Source organism: Phalacrocorax aristotelis, chromosome 1 (genome assembly GCF_949628215.1).
Source record: "Phalacrocorax aristotelis chromosome 1, bGulAri2.1, whole genome shotgun sequence".
NCBI lineage: Eukaryota > Metazoa > Chordata > Aves > Suliformes > Phalacrocoracidae > Phalacrocorax > Phalacrocorax aristotelis.
Window position 1 is genome coordinate 165,095,443 of NC_134276.1, and position 13,669 is coordinate 165,109,111.

Below are 13,669 nucleotides of genomic sequence, written 5' to 3' on the forward strand. Positions count from 1 at the left end.
TAGCAACTCTGTTCTGTTGCTGGTGGAAAACCTTTTAACTATTGCTATTCAGAGATTAGTAGACAGATACAACCTCACCAACACAGTCTATGGAGTTGTGATCTCGAAGTTACTCCTTGTAATCCATCAGGCTTCAAAATGAAGCCCAGTGTCCTGGAAAAAATCTCAGTCTGAGTGTAAATACAGCAGCATTTGGGGTCAGCAGTACAGTTCAATGGGAACTCATTGCTCTCCATTTCTGCATTCTGCAAAAAGTTGGCCTGGCTCAAGTCTTCAACTCCAATACTCAGCACTCTCAATGGGATATCACTGATTTACCTTAAAGACTGACTCTCTCTGTTTGGCCAGGACTTCCCAGAACAGCTGTGTTTGGCTGAAACAATGAAAAAAGATTACTAGTAACAGGAAGCTCATGAGCACAGTAGACTAAAATTTCACAGAAGCCAGACCAAGGTTATTTAATTCACTGAATAAAGCAATCAAAGCATTCACGGCTAAGAGCTAACTCTATCGCTTCCTTTGGCTTCACCACCTCCCACCCACATACATCCACATACACTGATCAACCTATTTCTCTTGCTGTCTGGGAAGGAAGGAAGAGAGGGTAATGTTAATATTATTTGGATGTTGAAAAAATTGGCAGAGGCTCCTCTGTAGGGATTAAATAATCCATATAAGAAACTAGAATTGTTTGTACTTCAAGTAATCTATGAAAAACTGAGCAAGCAAAAAGTTTGAACTCTGACTATAAAAACAGAGCGTGCTTCTTTGTTCTATCTCAGGCTCATTATCTATAGCATCACAATTTTTGTCTTTAGTAAGTAAATAACTTTTTCTGTGGCACACCAAGCCCCTGTTCTTGGCCTCTGTTGTCAGTATCTGATAGAGTTCAAAGGAAGGCTAGGAGGTAGAGGGAAATGCACCATACCCAGCCAATTGTGAAATGCTGTTTGTGGTGAGAAGAAAGACATTCTTATTCCTTGAAGCATGAAATCTGATTACTCTTATCTTCCTGTGCATAACTACAAATTATATTAATGTTCCTAACATCGCATGCTAGCCAAGTAATTTGACTTGATGACCTTTCTTAGTAATGAACTTCACACACTAATTATATGCTCTTTGGATACATATTTATTGTTTATTTGTATTAAATTTGACAACTGATTATTTTTATCAAGAAATTTCATGTTCTCATAAAGCAGGAAAGAATTTTAAAAGCAGAAGGAAAGATAAATCAGATCAATTTTTATCGCTTTTCAATTAGTTTTTTCTTCTCCCTAAAATGGCACAGGACTCCAGAAGTCACCACTTTACCAGGGCTGTCTTTGTCATTAGTGGTCATAATTTCCTTTAAATTATAAAAGAAACAATAAGAATAGTATAAACGGAGAACAAAGAAGAGGTCTGGGTGTGGAAGCACTGGGAAGAAAATGATGGCACCTAGATTAGCAGATCAATGAGATCCCAGCATACTGACACACAGATCCTCCAGACATCCAGACTGGGGAAAACAAAGCACAGTTTTAAACAAGATATGCCCTAAAACAAGGGACAGAGCATACACCTAAGACTTAATAGAAGTAAGAATTCAAACCACTGAGATGATGGTGCTAAGATAAATAACAAGATTGAGCTATTAGATACCTAGATGAGGGGACAAAAGACAATGAGACCTAATGATATTCAGAGGTGGGAAAAGCCGGAGAGACAAAAGACCATAGTCACTGCCAGCTCCTGAAGGATGCAAAAGATGCACCTAAAATGAGCATATGGTGGTTACACTAAAAGAAACCCAGGAGGCATGGTGAGGACTCCAGTGCCTGTGCTTTGAATCTTCTATGTGACTGCAAGAAAACCAAATAGTGTGAACAAATGCATCTTGGTGCTTGTGAATATGTGGTTATGAGAGTGTTAGTCTGAGTGAGTGGAATCAACGTGGCTTAAAATAAAATAACCTTCCCTTTCTATAGTGTCTCACATTGACCTTTGTTACTCCAATATTGCGACAATATTTGCTACAAAATGAAGTATCAAATGGTAACGTGAAGACTTTTTATGATGCCCTGAGTATGGAAAAGTCTTCATCTAAAGCCATCTCACATCATTCTGCAGCTTTGGCCATGGTCTGTGTTTTGTAAGAACCTTCTTTCAGAGCTCATTCCACTTTGGCTCATGGTCCTTTTAGCCAGTCACTGGGAGGAAACCTGGGACAGATGCAAAAGCAAAAGAGCAAAGCTCCAGTGCTGTAGGCATGAGGTGACATTCTTGGATTCAACATCTTCCCTCACTTGGCTTGGTCAACTTTGGCTGGGGTCTGCTCTGCGGACACTATCTGCCCTTTTTTCTCTCCATACATGATAAAAGATGGCATTTTAAGACTCAGTACAGATGCCAAAAATCACATAAAATCACACAAATAACTTATAGCATATATCAGTCCTAGAAGTTGCATAGATCTTTTTCCACAGCAGGACCTTTCTTTAGACTCTTGCCAACAAAGGCACTTTTGTCCTTCCTGGGCTTGAACTGATGTTTTTTCCCCTCTGTTCTAGTAATAGGATCTGTTTGCAACACTTTCTGGCACAATTGGGGTGTATTATTTGGGATTTCTTTTCTCCCTGTCTCCCACCTACAGCTATGCCTGCACTGGAAAATGTTGCTGTACATTTATCAGCAAAATACGCTGCATGAGTCACATGTTGGGTACACAAGCATTTACAACCCGTCTGGCTGGCTAAGCCTAAGATTAATGAGGACGTTGTTTAATACCAGACATTTTCCTAAAGCAGATGTTGTATGAGAATCTGTGCTGTGCATATATTATTTACCAAACATCTATACACATTTGTAGAACAAGCCTTCCCCCATGCTATTTGACCAACCCTCTGCCTGTCACTTCAGCTCTGAGGTAGGTGCTTGTCTTTCTTGGTGATCATTTCATTAGTGAACCTGCTGGAGGACCCCATAAATAAAATACCAATACTACCCAATAAATACAACATACTCAGTAGCTCCTAAAAAGACCCTTGTCTATTTTGAGACCTGAGTGTATACCTGAAATGAACAACTAACTCCAGTAAGGGCAGGAGGAGTCATCTCATTACAGGACAGTCATTTCATTATAGTCCCACAGGGACCTCATTAGGAGTAAGGCCCCATTTGTGCCGACTGCTGTACAAGCCCCAGAAGGGAGAGACGTGTGGTTACGTGCCTGTCCTCACCCCTTCACAGGAGAAAAGGCCTGTCTGGCAGAAGCACCTTCCTCTTCTGAGCCAAGGACCCCTTATCACTGCCTGGCCTTCCCAAGCCTGGGGCTTGGTGATGACAGATGATAACACAGGCATCCCAAAGGCTCAGATGTCAAGTTCACCCTCTTTTTCAGGCCCTGGAGGTCTTCTGCATTATCTAATCTCTCTGGCCCTCTCTGCCTTATCAGTCTAATGATAACCTGTTCCTGACCCCCACCAGCTGTTGCAGACGCTGGGCTGCTAAACAGTAACCTGCTGTCATTACACCTTAGCTGGGGAGATCTTGAGATAGTAAGAACATAAGAAAATAACTTATCACAGTAGGTTTACACTTTCAGAGAGTGGCACCATCAGTAAAACAGCAGCAGGAGTGTTATGAGGAGCTCTGTACAGTCACTGAAGAGAGAGATCTGCAAGGCTGGAATGACAGCTGAGAGTTTGGCTTTAGTTCCTTCTCTCCTGCCTGAAAGCAATCACCCAAGATTGTTTTGGCCAGGTTTCTTCTGCCTCCTTCATGCAATACTTAGCACTGAGGCACAAAGCTGACCTTAAGCTGCTCCTGAGAAAGGGAGCCCTGCTGGCTAGCTGCTAAGGCTGTTTCCTGCCCATCCCTGCCTGCCCAGTGGCTGCTGTCCCTCATTCCTGCAGTACACTGAATTGTGTGAGCTCCCTAAAACGCCACTGGGCCCCAGGAATGGTTTCTTCTGTGCTGCTATCCTGCAGCTGCTCCTACAGTGACATGAAACCCCACCACCCAAGCTGATGTCCAGCAGTTGCAGTGGAGAAAAGTGGCTCAGGAGACAAGGGGAAAGGTCACAGGGAGTTTCTGGACAGCCACCAGGTTGGGATGACCATCATAAACTAACTCACACGTATGTGTCTGAACTCCACTCGATTTCAGCAGGCTTTGATTTTGTTGGAAAATTAAGTTGCTAAACAGAAATGAAGTAACAAAATATCCTTGTGGTCCTGAACAGGTAGCAGAAGACATGGATTCCAGTTAACTAGCTAGTTAATCCAGTTAAATCGCCATGTCAGGGTCTCCAAAGTATCAGAGGGAACGGAGCTGCAAGCAGGACACCGAGGGCTACACCCAGCAGGGCTATTCCCCAGGCTAAGGCCAGCTGCATTTCCAGGGCGGAAGGACAGATCCAGCAGTGACCTTGTGTTCACAGCAAATATAAAACAGGGTGAAGATCCAGATCAGCAGCTCTGGACAAGACAAGGATACTAATGCCCGCCACAGGGACCAGCTCACCCAGCCTGCAGAGTGGATGGGCCCATGACCTGCCTTCATCTGTAGGGCATTATGGGTCCTGCCCTGCCTGTCACATCGCTGGTCCCCTGTACCCTCCCTCAGTGCTCACTCAAGCACCCCAGCTTCTCCCACAATAGCTGCATGTCTATGTGTCCTCCTGAGCATGCTTTTACCTGATCTGCCTTGTTGTCCAGAAACTGAATCAAAAGGCAGAGGGACACCCAGGGTGTACCTCCAGACTTTTCTGTCTTTAGGGTTGCTGATGGTCATGGTGAAGTTAAGCCTACAACTGGTGCTGGCTCCAGGTCTGGGCTCCCAACACTGCAGGGAGATGCAGCATAACATGGGAGCAGCAGCCCCAGGCAGGAGAAGGCTCCTCACTCTGCACCTGCCCACCATGCTCCAGCCATGGGGCTGAAGAACAGCTGCTATAAAACAGTCTGCAGCCAGCCTCAGCTCCCCCCATCCCACTCTGCTTCCTCTCCATCCTTGCCCCACAGGGCCAGTGGGACACACCATGGCACCAGCCCTGTCCCCTTCTCCAGGCTGTCTGTCCCCTCTGCCACAGATATGGCATTGCCACCTCCCACCTGCTCCAGGCTCCTTTCAGCCCTGGGGAAGAGTCATCAGGAGGGTGCCACGACAGGAGAACCTCGCAGAGAGGGGCCCCAGCTGCTGGAGAGAGGGGCAGGGCATGCACAACCAAGCCCAAATGGCAGAGCAAAGCAGTTGCCAAGAGCATCTGCATAATCAACGAGGAAGCAAACTGAGGTCTTGATACCCTGGGGCCCATCTCAGGACCTTGGCATCTCCACTCTCTGGGAGCATTTTGGGGCAGATAATTTTGTCATTCCTCCTGCCCCCTCCTCCTTGCTGTTAGTGGGAGCTTTTGCAGCTTTTGTCAGTGACCTGGGGAATTGGCTCCCTGGAAATTCACTACGTGGGTGGAGGAGCTGGGGGAGAAGGAGAGGAGGAGGGTGCTTGCCCAGAAACAGAGCTCCCTCCCACACACACCACCTGTCCACGGCACGTCTGTCTGTCACAGAGAAATCTGCAGAGACAGATTTAATATATTAAACATAAATAAACCAGCACCAAGCCTTTGGCTGACCATCACGGCTAGAAATAGAAGCCAACCACTTCAGGGGCTTTGGGTTTGCACACTCAATGGATTCCCAGATCAAGGACAGACGTTCAGCTAACCCCAGCCCAAATCAAAGTAAACACTCCTGCCTGGATTTTTAAGAAGGGGGCACAGAGGTGAGTTGAAGCACACCGGTGCCATTCAAGGCAGTGAGCAAGGAGCAGCTTCCAAGCAGCTCATCTTGCAGGGGTTGAGGGTCCCAGCAAGGATGTGAGGGCACGTTGTGAGCAGGACCACAGTACCTCTGGCATAACAAAGCTACGATGCAGCTTTTTGGACTTTCCTCTTCTGCCCAACACCTAGTCTCACAAAACCAGTAGCATCATAATACCTTAGAGACCACTGCCCTGCTGTCAGGTGTGTTTGAGCATTTGGAAGAGGGAACAGGACAAGCAGACACACAAACCACCTCATTTCCATAGGAACAGCCACAGAAATAATCCCGTCCTATCATGTGAAATGCTGGTAAGGCAGTTTCTCAAGTTCTAAATGTCCTGAATACAGTTATCTTTATTATTAAAAGAAGGAGCTTTTTATTGTCCTAGATCACAGAGCCAGACCTGCCAGTTGAAATACCAGTTGCAGGACTCAGAGACCAAACAGAAACCTTTGGGTGAACAGGACCCCTGGGGCAAGGCAGCTAATCCATTCGTTTGTGTTGCTGAAGTCTTGCTTCATCTCCATTCTGATGGATGGTGCCCAGTGGGTTCTCTTTGTTCTCCCTTTGTGGGAGATTTTGTTCTTTTTAAAAAGGGAGTGCCTGGGGCACCTGCAATGTGGCAGGCACCTTCCCTTGGGAGCAGCAGGGTTATGCTTGAGACAGAGTTGCCTCCAGAGCATGGGGTGGACAAAAAGTGAAATAAAATCATAACAAGGGTCAGAGGGCCTATCACTTGCACAGAAACTGGGAGCTATCAGGGAGGAGGAGGGTGCAGTTAGAGCCAGCCCTATCCTGGAGTCTGAGAGGAGCCATGTGGAGTGTTTTGTATCTTGAAAGTCTCCATGCTGCTGAACAGACAGCAAGCAGAAAGAAGAGACCCTAGTTTGGGATACCAAGGACAACCCCAATGGAATGATTCCTAGGTCACCTTACTCCTGCCTGCTTCTCTGTGGGAGGATTGCATCTTTCCAAAGTGCTTTGCATCTCTGTGCAGCGGCAGTGAGTTACCAGGTCACAGGAGAGACATCAAAAATGTGCTATTACCATGCTAGGGAACTGCAAGATGGAAGCAGATGAAGACCATTAACTGCTTCAGCATCCAGACTCCTGGATGACACAACAGATATGTGAAAAGAAGATTGATGACCATTTAAAGATGGTTGATCTTTTGATACAAGCATTGCTACCTCAGTTATAGTATCAGAAACAGCCATAATCTATTTATCTTGCACTTTAACAATCCCTTCCTTTCTGCAATGCTACTGTCTTGCCAAAACTAAAATATACTAAGCAAGGACTCATTCACATTTTCCTCTAACCTGCCATAGATCTTCTTTAATATCCACAGATATCTTCTTAAGAAAATATTTAAAATAAAATAATACTTAAATAATTATTAATTATTTAAAATAACATTTAAATATTTAATATTCAAAGATATCTTCTTAATAACATATTTTCTTTACTGCCAGAATCTCAACGGGGGAGAAAGCCTGAAAACATTGCTACAAAACGGGATCTGAAATCCAGGGTGCCCAGGGATATGAGAGCGCACTGCAACTGCATTGGGAAAGCCACATGGCAAGGGAGCACATTCCTCATTGGCCTCCACAACCATAAGGCAGTCAGACCAGAAGAAAAGCTCTCACTGGCAAGGAGGGAGAAACAGAGAGAGAAAGCAGTGATCCAGAACTGTTCAGCTTCTGCTGCATCAAACCACAGCAATCAAACAAGGAAGCCTTTGATTCATGGTGAAAAACTGCCATTTCAACTTAAAAAATCAGCCATTGGGAGTCACAGGGAGATGGAGGGTGAAGAGAAAGTATGGCCATGTGGCTAAGGCTCAGGAGATCTAGGTTCTCTCTCCAGCTCTGCCCACAGGCTTCCTCAACAGTCTGGGCTAAGTTACTGCCTGTCTCCTCTGTTTCTCAGCCAAAGAACAGAAATAATTGGCCAAGGAAAATAAAGTCTTGATTACAATGGGAAGTCACGAAATAGCTAGCCTAGGGTCAACACCCACATTGAATTCCAAAATGCCGAAGAACACTCAGAACACAACAGATTTATACTGAAAATATCATGTCTACATTTCAAAACACAATCTTTTGGGCATACAGCCCTGTATTATTCAGTGGGTAAGAAAACAGATGAAGAGTTTTTCTTGGGATGATTATTCCATTGATTCCAGTGATTAATAGCAACAGAACAAAAACCAGGAAAACTGCAAGATCCTATCCTACTGCCCTGACAGATGATCAGCAGACCCAGGGACTTGACATTTCTTTGTAGTTGCCCAGGTGTCAAGGAACCAGAAGTGGACTGTAGCAATGCTAATAATGTCTTCTGGTACCTGTGGAAGCAATGACCTGCTATTCCAGTCCTGTCGAGAAAGTTACAGATAGCAATACTACCAACACCTCAGCAGCTAGATAAAAGGTAAGAAATAATGCTGGTGATTGTAGGCATTATACAAGCCACATTACATGGGTGGCATGGAGTCACACAAAGCCCCTAACAAGATGATGAAATGTGGACTCTGTCCTAGGAAGAGAGAGAGGTGGGAGACACAAAGGGTATATAATACTCATAACACAAGGATAGGGAGAAACCTGGAGTGCACACACAGCCCATAAGTTTAGGCTGGAAAGGGGATGGGTCTGGCTTTTCACCCTGTACATTGACAGGATGTGGGGGGCTCCAGGGGCTGCTGTGGTGCATGGAGGATCCAAAGGCTTGAGCCCTGGTAAGCACATTGGGAAGAGGACACAGTGCTGGCTGCAGCCATGATACAGAAGGTAACTCTGCACAGCTGTCATATATTGAGGCCTGGTGCAGGCAGGGAGGCAATTATCTATGCGCCTTTCCTCTAACCAGCAAAAATGTGCTGCTTTGCAGTTCATGGGACTAGCTTGCCTGCCTGGATTTGTAGGTACATTAGCAGAGAAGGGAGAAATTCAAAGGGGAGAACAAGTACTTTCTTCTCCAATGTGCATCTGTGGCTTTGCCGTTTTTTCCACTAAGAGTGTTCCTCTGAAGTTTCTTTAGTGACTGAGCCAAAATGGGTCAAAGAAGTACTTGATTCACAGCCCCAGAAAAAAAAAAAAAACAAAACCTGCTATGTTCTCCTCTCCATCATTATCAGTTCCCTGTGGTACCCACCCAGCATCTTCCCTCACTGGCCCTTGCCTGTTCCTGGCCACATTACCCCCTGGACAAGTCCTTTCCTCCTCCCAGACCAGCCTCTGACTCTTCCCTGCTCTCCTCTTTCACACTCCTGCAAACCACTTCCCCAGTCACATCCTTCAGACAATATTTCCCTCTCCTGTGTCAACTGCCCCCACCTCTTTGCCAGCCTGTGGGCTGTCGTTAGTGGTACTGAGGAGAAGCTGTCCTGTGCGGAGGTGCAGAATGACTAAGCTCTGCGGTCTGACCACCTGCAAGAGAAAGTTTGCTTCTACTATTGCTTCCCAGATTTATTGATTCACCTTCCTTCCGGACAAACAACCATGCTCTTCCACCTTCTATTGTAAGGAGAACAAAGGTTCCTACCATGTCTTATGCTGAATCTTCACTATCTCCTCCTCATCCTGGGAACTCAGACCCAGCTCAGTGCTGGATTTCTGTGCATGAGATGGGATCTGGTTTGAGTACCATAAAGTTCATCCCGTGACAGCTATTCTGGTATATAACAGAGATTTAAAAAAATTTTATTCAAAGTTGGCAGGTCCCTGGTGTCTAGCACAGTCCCTACAAGAAAGGCAGGAGGTTCAGTCCTGATAAGGGAGCAAGCCAGGCAGCCTCACTGCACTGGTGGCAGTCCTGCTCCTCTGCACACATAAGGCACTGGCATTGCAAGCCCTGGGAGGCGTTGCTTGCCTTTGTGCCAGCCATAAGAACGCTCTCAGCATCTCCCAGGAACTGCTGAGAGCAAGAGCAATCCTGACCAGGCAGACTCAGAGGCCAGGGCCTGCTCTTATTCTTCAGGGTAGGTGCAAAGGTCATTCTGGTCCTTCTCCTGCTGGCCAGACTCCCTGTGGCATGGCCAGACCCAGTACTCCATGTGCAGGGGGACTGGAGCAACAAAGCCAAGGCACAGAGATGCTCGTATTGAAAGTCTTGGTTCAACTGCAGTTGATAGGGACTAATTCAGAGGTCTAATTCCCTTGCATTCATTCCATCCTTGCATTCAGACTTTGGTTTTGGCCCCCACTACACAAAAGGTAGGAAACAAATTCTGTGCTTAAGGACAGAAGTGGGCAGAGATGGAAACCCCAACAGTTGATACACCACACATATCATGTTGAACTCCCCCTTCCCCAAACAGCCTTGCTCAAGTTGATATTCAGTATAATTTACATGGAAGATGGCAGTGTATCAGCTGCTGGAAAAGAGGGGAGCAACAGAGGGCTGAGCCTTGCCCTGTGGACATCAGGACAGAAGAGCAGCAACTCTCAGCATCATCTCATCCCTCAGGTCTCTTGCTGACCGGTGGCATCCCTAACCCAGAATCAGACCCCTGAGGGATGTATGTACTCAGGAGAGGTGCTGATGCAATCTGAACGCTGCATGGGGAAACACCCCACCAACCAGTAGGAAATGCCTAGGAAAGGGCTGTAACATAAAACTCTGCATCCCCAGGGCACTTGCAAGTACTAAAGGGAAGTGCCCAAGAGAGCCGAACGGTGCCACTAGGACGTGGCAGTGGTTTCTGCCCAGGTAGGGTATGTCGGAGCAGTCCTGGGACCCAGCCTTCACCTCTAAGACTTACTTTATTTACTTTACTTACTTTATGCCACACGCAGCAGTTAAGGGAGAGGAAAATGCAAAAATGATAATCCCCTTGCTGAACCTCCAGGTCTTTGTAATATTCTGCTTCTGGAGAATATTCCCTGGCAGCTCTTGGCTGCCTGGCAGTATTCCCTGGCAGTAAAATATTCTCCCAGGGAGAATATTCCCTGGCAGTAAAGACGGCAGCTCTTGCACACCTCCACAGCCTCACTTTTCTGTCAGGCAGGCTCAGCTGATCTCTTAAGGATTTTGAATGTCCCTTGAGTTCAGGTGCTGCTGCAGAGCAGGGGATGTCACACCATGGTATTTCCACAATACTGAGGGGAAAGGGAACCCCCTTATCCTGCCCTCAGTCAGTTCACATCTAGCACTTCCTGCCCTTGAAAACAAGCCTAGCCTCCCCCAGCCAGCTCAAAACGTCTGGGCCAAGTACATCACAAATTCAAAGTAACACAATGGGGAACAAAACCCAGAACAAAACCCCAAATAAAACAACAAACAATAGATTGCCCCTCCGTAAGACACTGCCTCTGGCTTCTACCTTGGATGCCCCATCACAGTGGCTAAGCCCACCAGAATGCCTTCTGCATTGCAGAAGCCAGGGATTAAAGCAGACCCCCTGGCTCCACCACCACTGCCGTCTGTGCCCAGGGCATCCTGAGTGCAGCACATCAGGGCTGTCCATGCTGCACAAGTCCCAGAGAGTACTGCAGAGCAGCTGGAGGAGGACGAGGCTTTTCCTGTGGCTGCCTTGTGGCTCCCAAGGTTGTTGGTTAGGTGCAGAGCTCTGGAAGGTGCAGAGAGAATTAAACATTCCACTGTACATAATGAAGCTCCTGAAAAGCTGTCCCTATAATTAGCTGTGTACACAGCAAACACAGTCACCAGGGGCATTGCTTTTGCTTCCAGGCTTGTTTGCAGAACCAGAGCTTCATTCATGTCCTGTTTTGTTTCCCTCCAGCACTGAGGAGAGTCACGTCGCTGTGCCCAATTCCTGCAGCTGTTGTGTCTGCACAGGGCCAAGACATGAACCTCAGACACCCAGGCAGCAGGCCAGTTCCCCTCACAGTTTGGTCTGGACCACAGAGGCGCGTGACACTGGAAACATCTACAACCTCAAGGCTCATTGCAGGTGTCTCCGCAGAAGACCTTCCCGCTCTACCTTACTGCAGAGAAAGCAGTATAACCCTTCCTAGGGAGGAACAAGCTATAGCCATAAACAGGAGCAATTTTTTGCATTGAGGGAAAGCAAGCACGGCTTTTGCTAGGGCATACAGCCCTGCATTTTCTAGGACTGGTATAAAACCAGGGGTTCAAAACCATCACACACCACTGACACGGGGATGTTGGAAGGCAGGTGTGAGTTTGGCTAGTGTGAGGTGAGCCAGCTCTGATCCTCAAAGCTATAGTGTGTGCCAGAGTCTGGGATGAGATGCTGTGGCTCCCCAGTGCTTTGGAGGGGCTGAGCCCTGTGCTCACACCTTCACACAGCCCTAGGGTCAGAGACAACTGATCCTCCCTTCATCATGCCCCTTGCACAGGGCACACGCAGGGCTGGCGACCTCATGCATTGCATGGGGAACTCCAACACCAAAGCAGAGGCTTCATTCACACTCTTCCAGTCCAGCACTACAACTTCTGCCCACACCCAGGGGCTGAGCCACCCCCCAAAAGCAGCAAGACATTCTGACACCTTAGACCCTTCCCCTCTCTTTGGGGTTCAGCCTCCTGCTCTCAGCATCTTTCCTGTACCTCTGTAGCCTTTCTTCAATACACAAAAGCTACAAGAGCATCCAGCAGGATTCAGGCACATATATTGCCACTAGACACGCACCCATTCAAGAGGTCATCCAGTGCAGATACTTCTCTTCCCTGGCCCTACAGTTGATGAGGGCATGCTTTGCTCTGCCCACCAACAGCATCTCCTGGGTAAGCTCACTGAGCAGGAGAGGGGCTACAGCAGCCACTTGATGCTACCACGCAAGGCCCCCCATGCCAAGGAGTGCCACCAAGAAGTAGTCTTCACCTGCAGCTTGAGGACTAGCATGTAAATCCAATGCACCAAACAGTGGCAGGTATGTGACCCACCCTGAACACTCTCATGCTTCAGAGAAAAAGCCACTTAAGAGGTCTGCGGAGATGGCTCACTCCAGCTGTTATATGAACACTACACCCATGAGCCAAACCTTATGGCCTTGTAGGCTCCAGCTGATGACGGTGACATCTCCACTTCTGGGACCACATGCTAGTGGCAGAAGGTCACTGTGAAATGGCTGCTCAGAAGAGAGGATACCCAAGTAAAAGAGTTTTATGGGCTGAGGGCAGGTGCCTCCACTTTTACCAGCTTAAAGAAATATGCAGCATGTAATGCCCTAAACTCACCTCTCCCTTGACATCTTCAGTGATATTACCTAGCTGTGTACAGAATCAATACCACAGGTTCTCATAGGCTACATGCAAACCAGAAATTAGGGAGCACTCAGCTGTGACAAGAGAAGAACTGAACAGAGGCAGTTTGCCTCTCTTTTCTCCTCCCTCTTTTCCTGCTCTTTTCTGAACTGCCTCAGTTAGGAAACAATTCTTGGCTATTGTGTTGACCATGGAGCTTCTAAGACCCGATATTGCCCACTACCCTGCCTCTTAGTGTACAGTTCCCTGTGCAGGGAGACTGTTCCCCAGCCTTGCCAACACAAGGCACAATCCTGAATACTATTTTGGTCATATCTTTCTTCCTTGGAAATGTGCAGCAATTTTGATTCCCCATACCCACTGTTAGAGCACTGGGCTTGCTTTAGGTGAGCAGAGTTGAAGGGAGGGTAGAGCACTAAAGGAGGCAAGTCCAGCTGCATGGGAGACAGAGCCTTAGGGAGATGAAAGATATCTGCTTGATCCACATGGAAGAAGGAAGAGCTAATGCAGGGCTGGCACCTGCCTCTCTATTGTACTGAAAGCCTCCCTGCTGTGGCCCTCATCATGGTGGCTGGCAGTTACTTTGCATCCCTTCCAGGTCCTGAATTCTCCCTCTGTGGTGGTGAGCTGTGTTTGCCTCATCTGCAATAACTTCTTTC

General features: G+C 47.1%; 2 protein-coding genes across 2 annotated transcripts in view; both read right to left on the reverse strand.

Moving 5' to 3' along the window:
- LOC142050762 (histone H4) overlaps positions 1 to 13,669 on the reverse strand; it is a 223,180-nt gene that overhangs the window by 98,393 nt on the left and 111,118 nt on the right. The window lies entirely within an intron of this gene.
- Positions 1 to 13,669, reverse strand: part of MGP (matrix Gla protein) — a 228,501-nt gene that overhangs the window by 10,684 nt on the left and 204,148 nt on the right. The gene's annotated exons all lie outside the window — the stretch shown is intronic.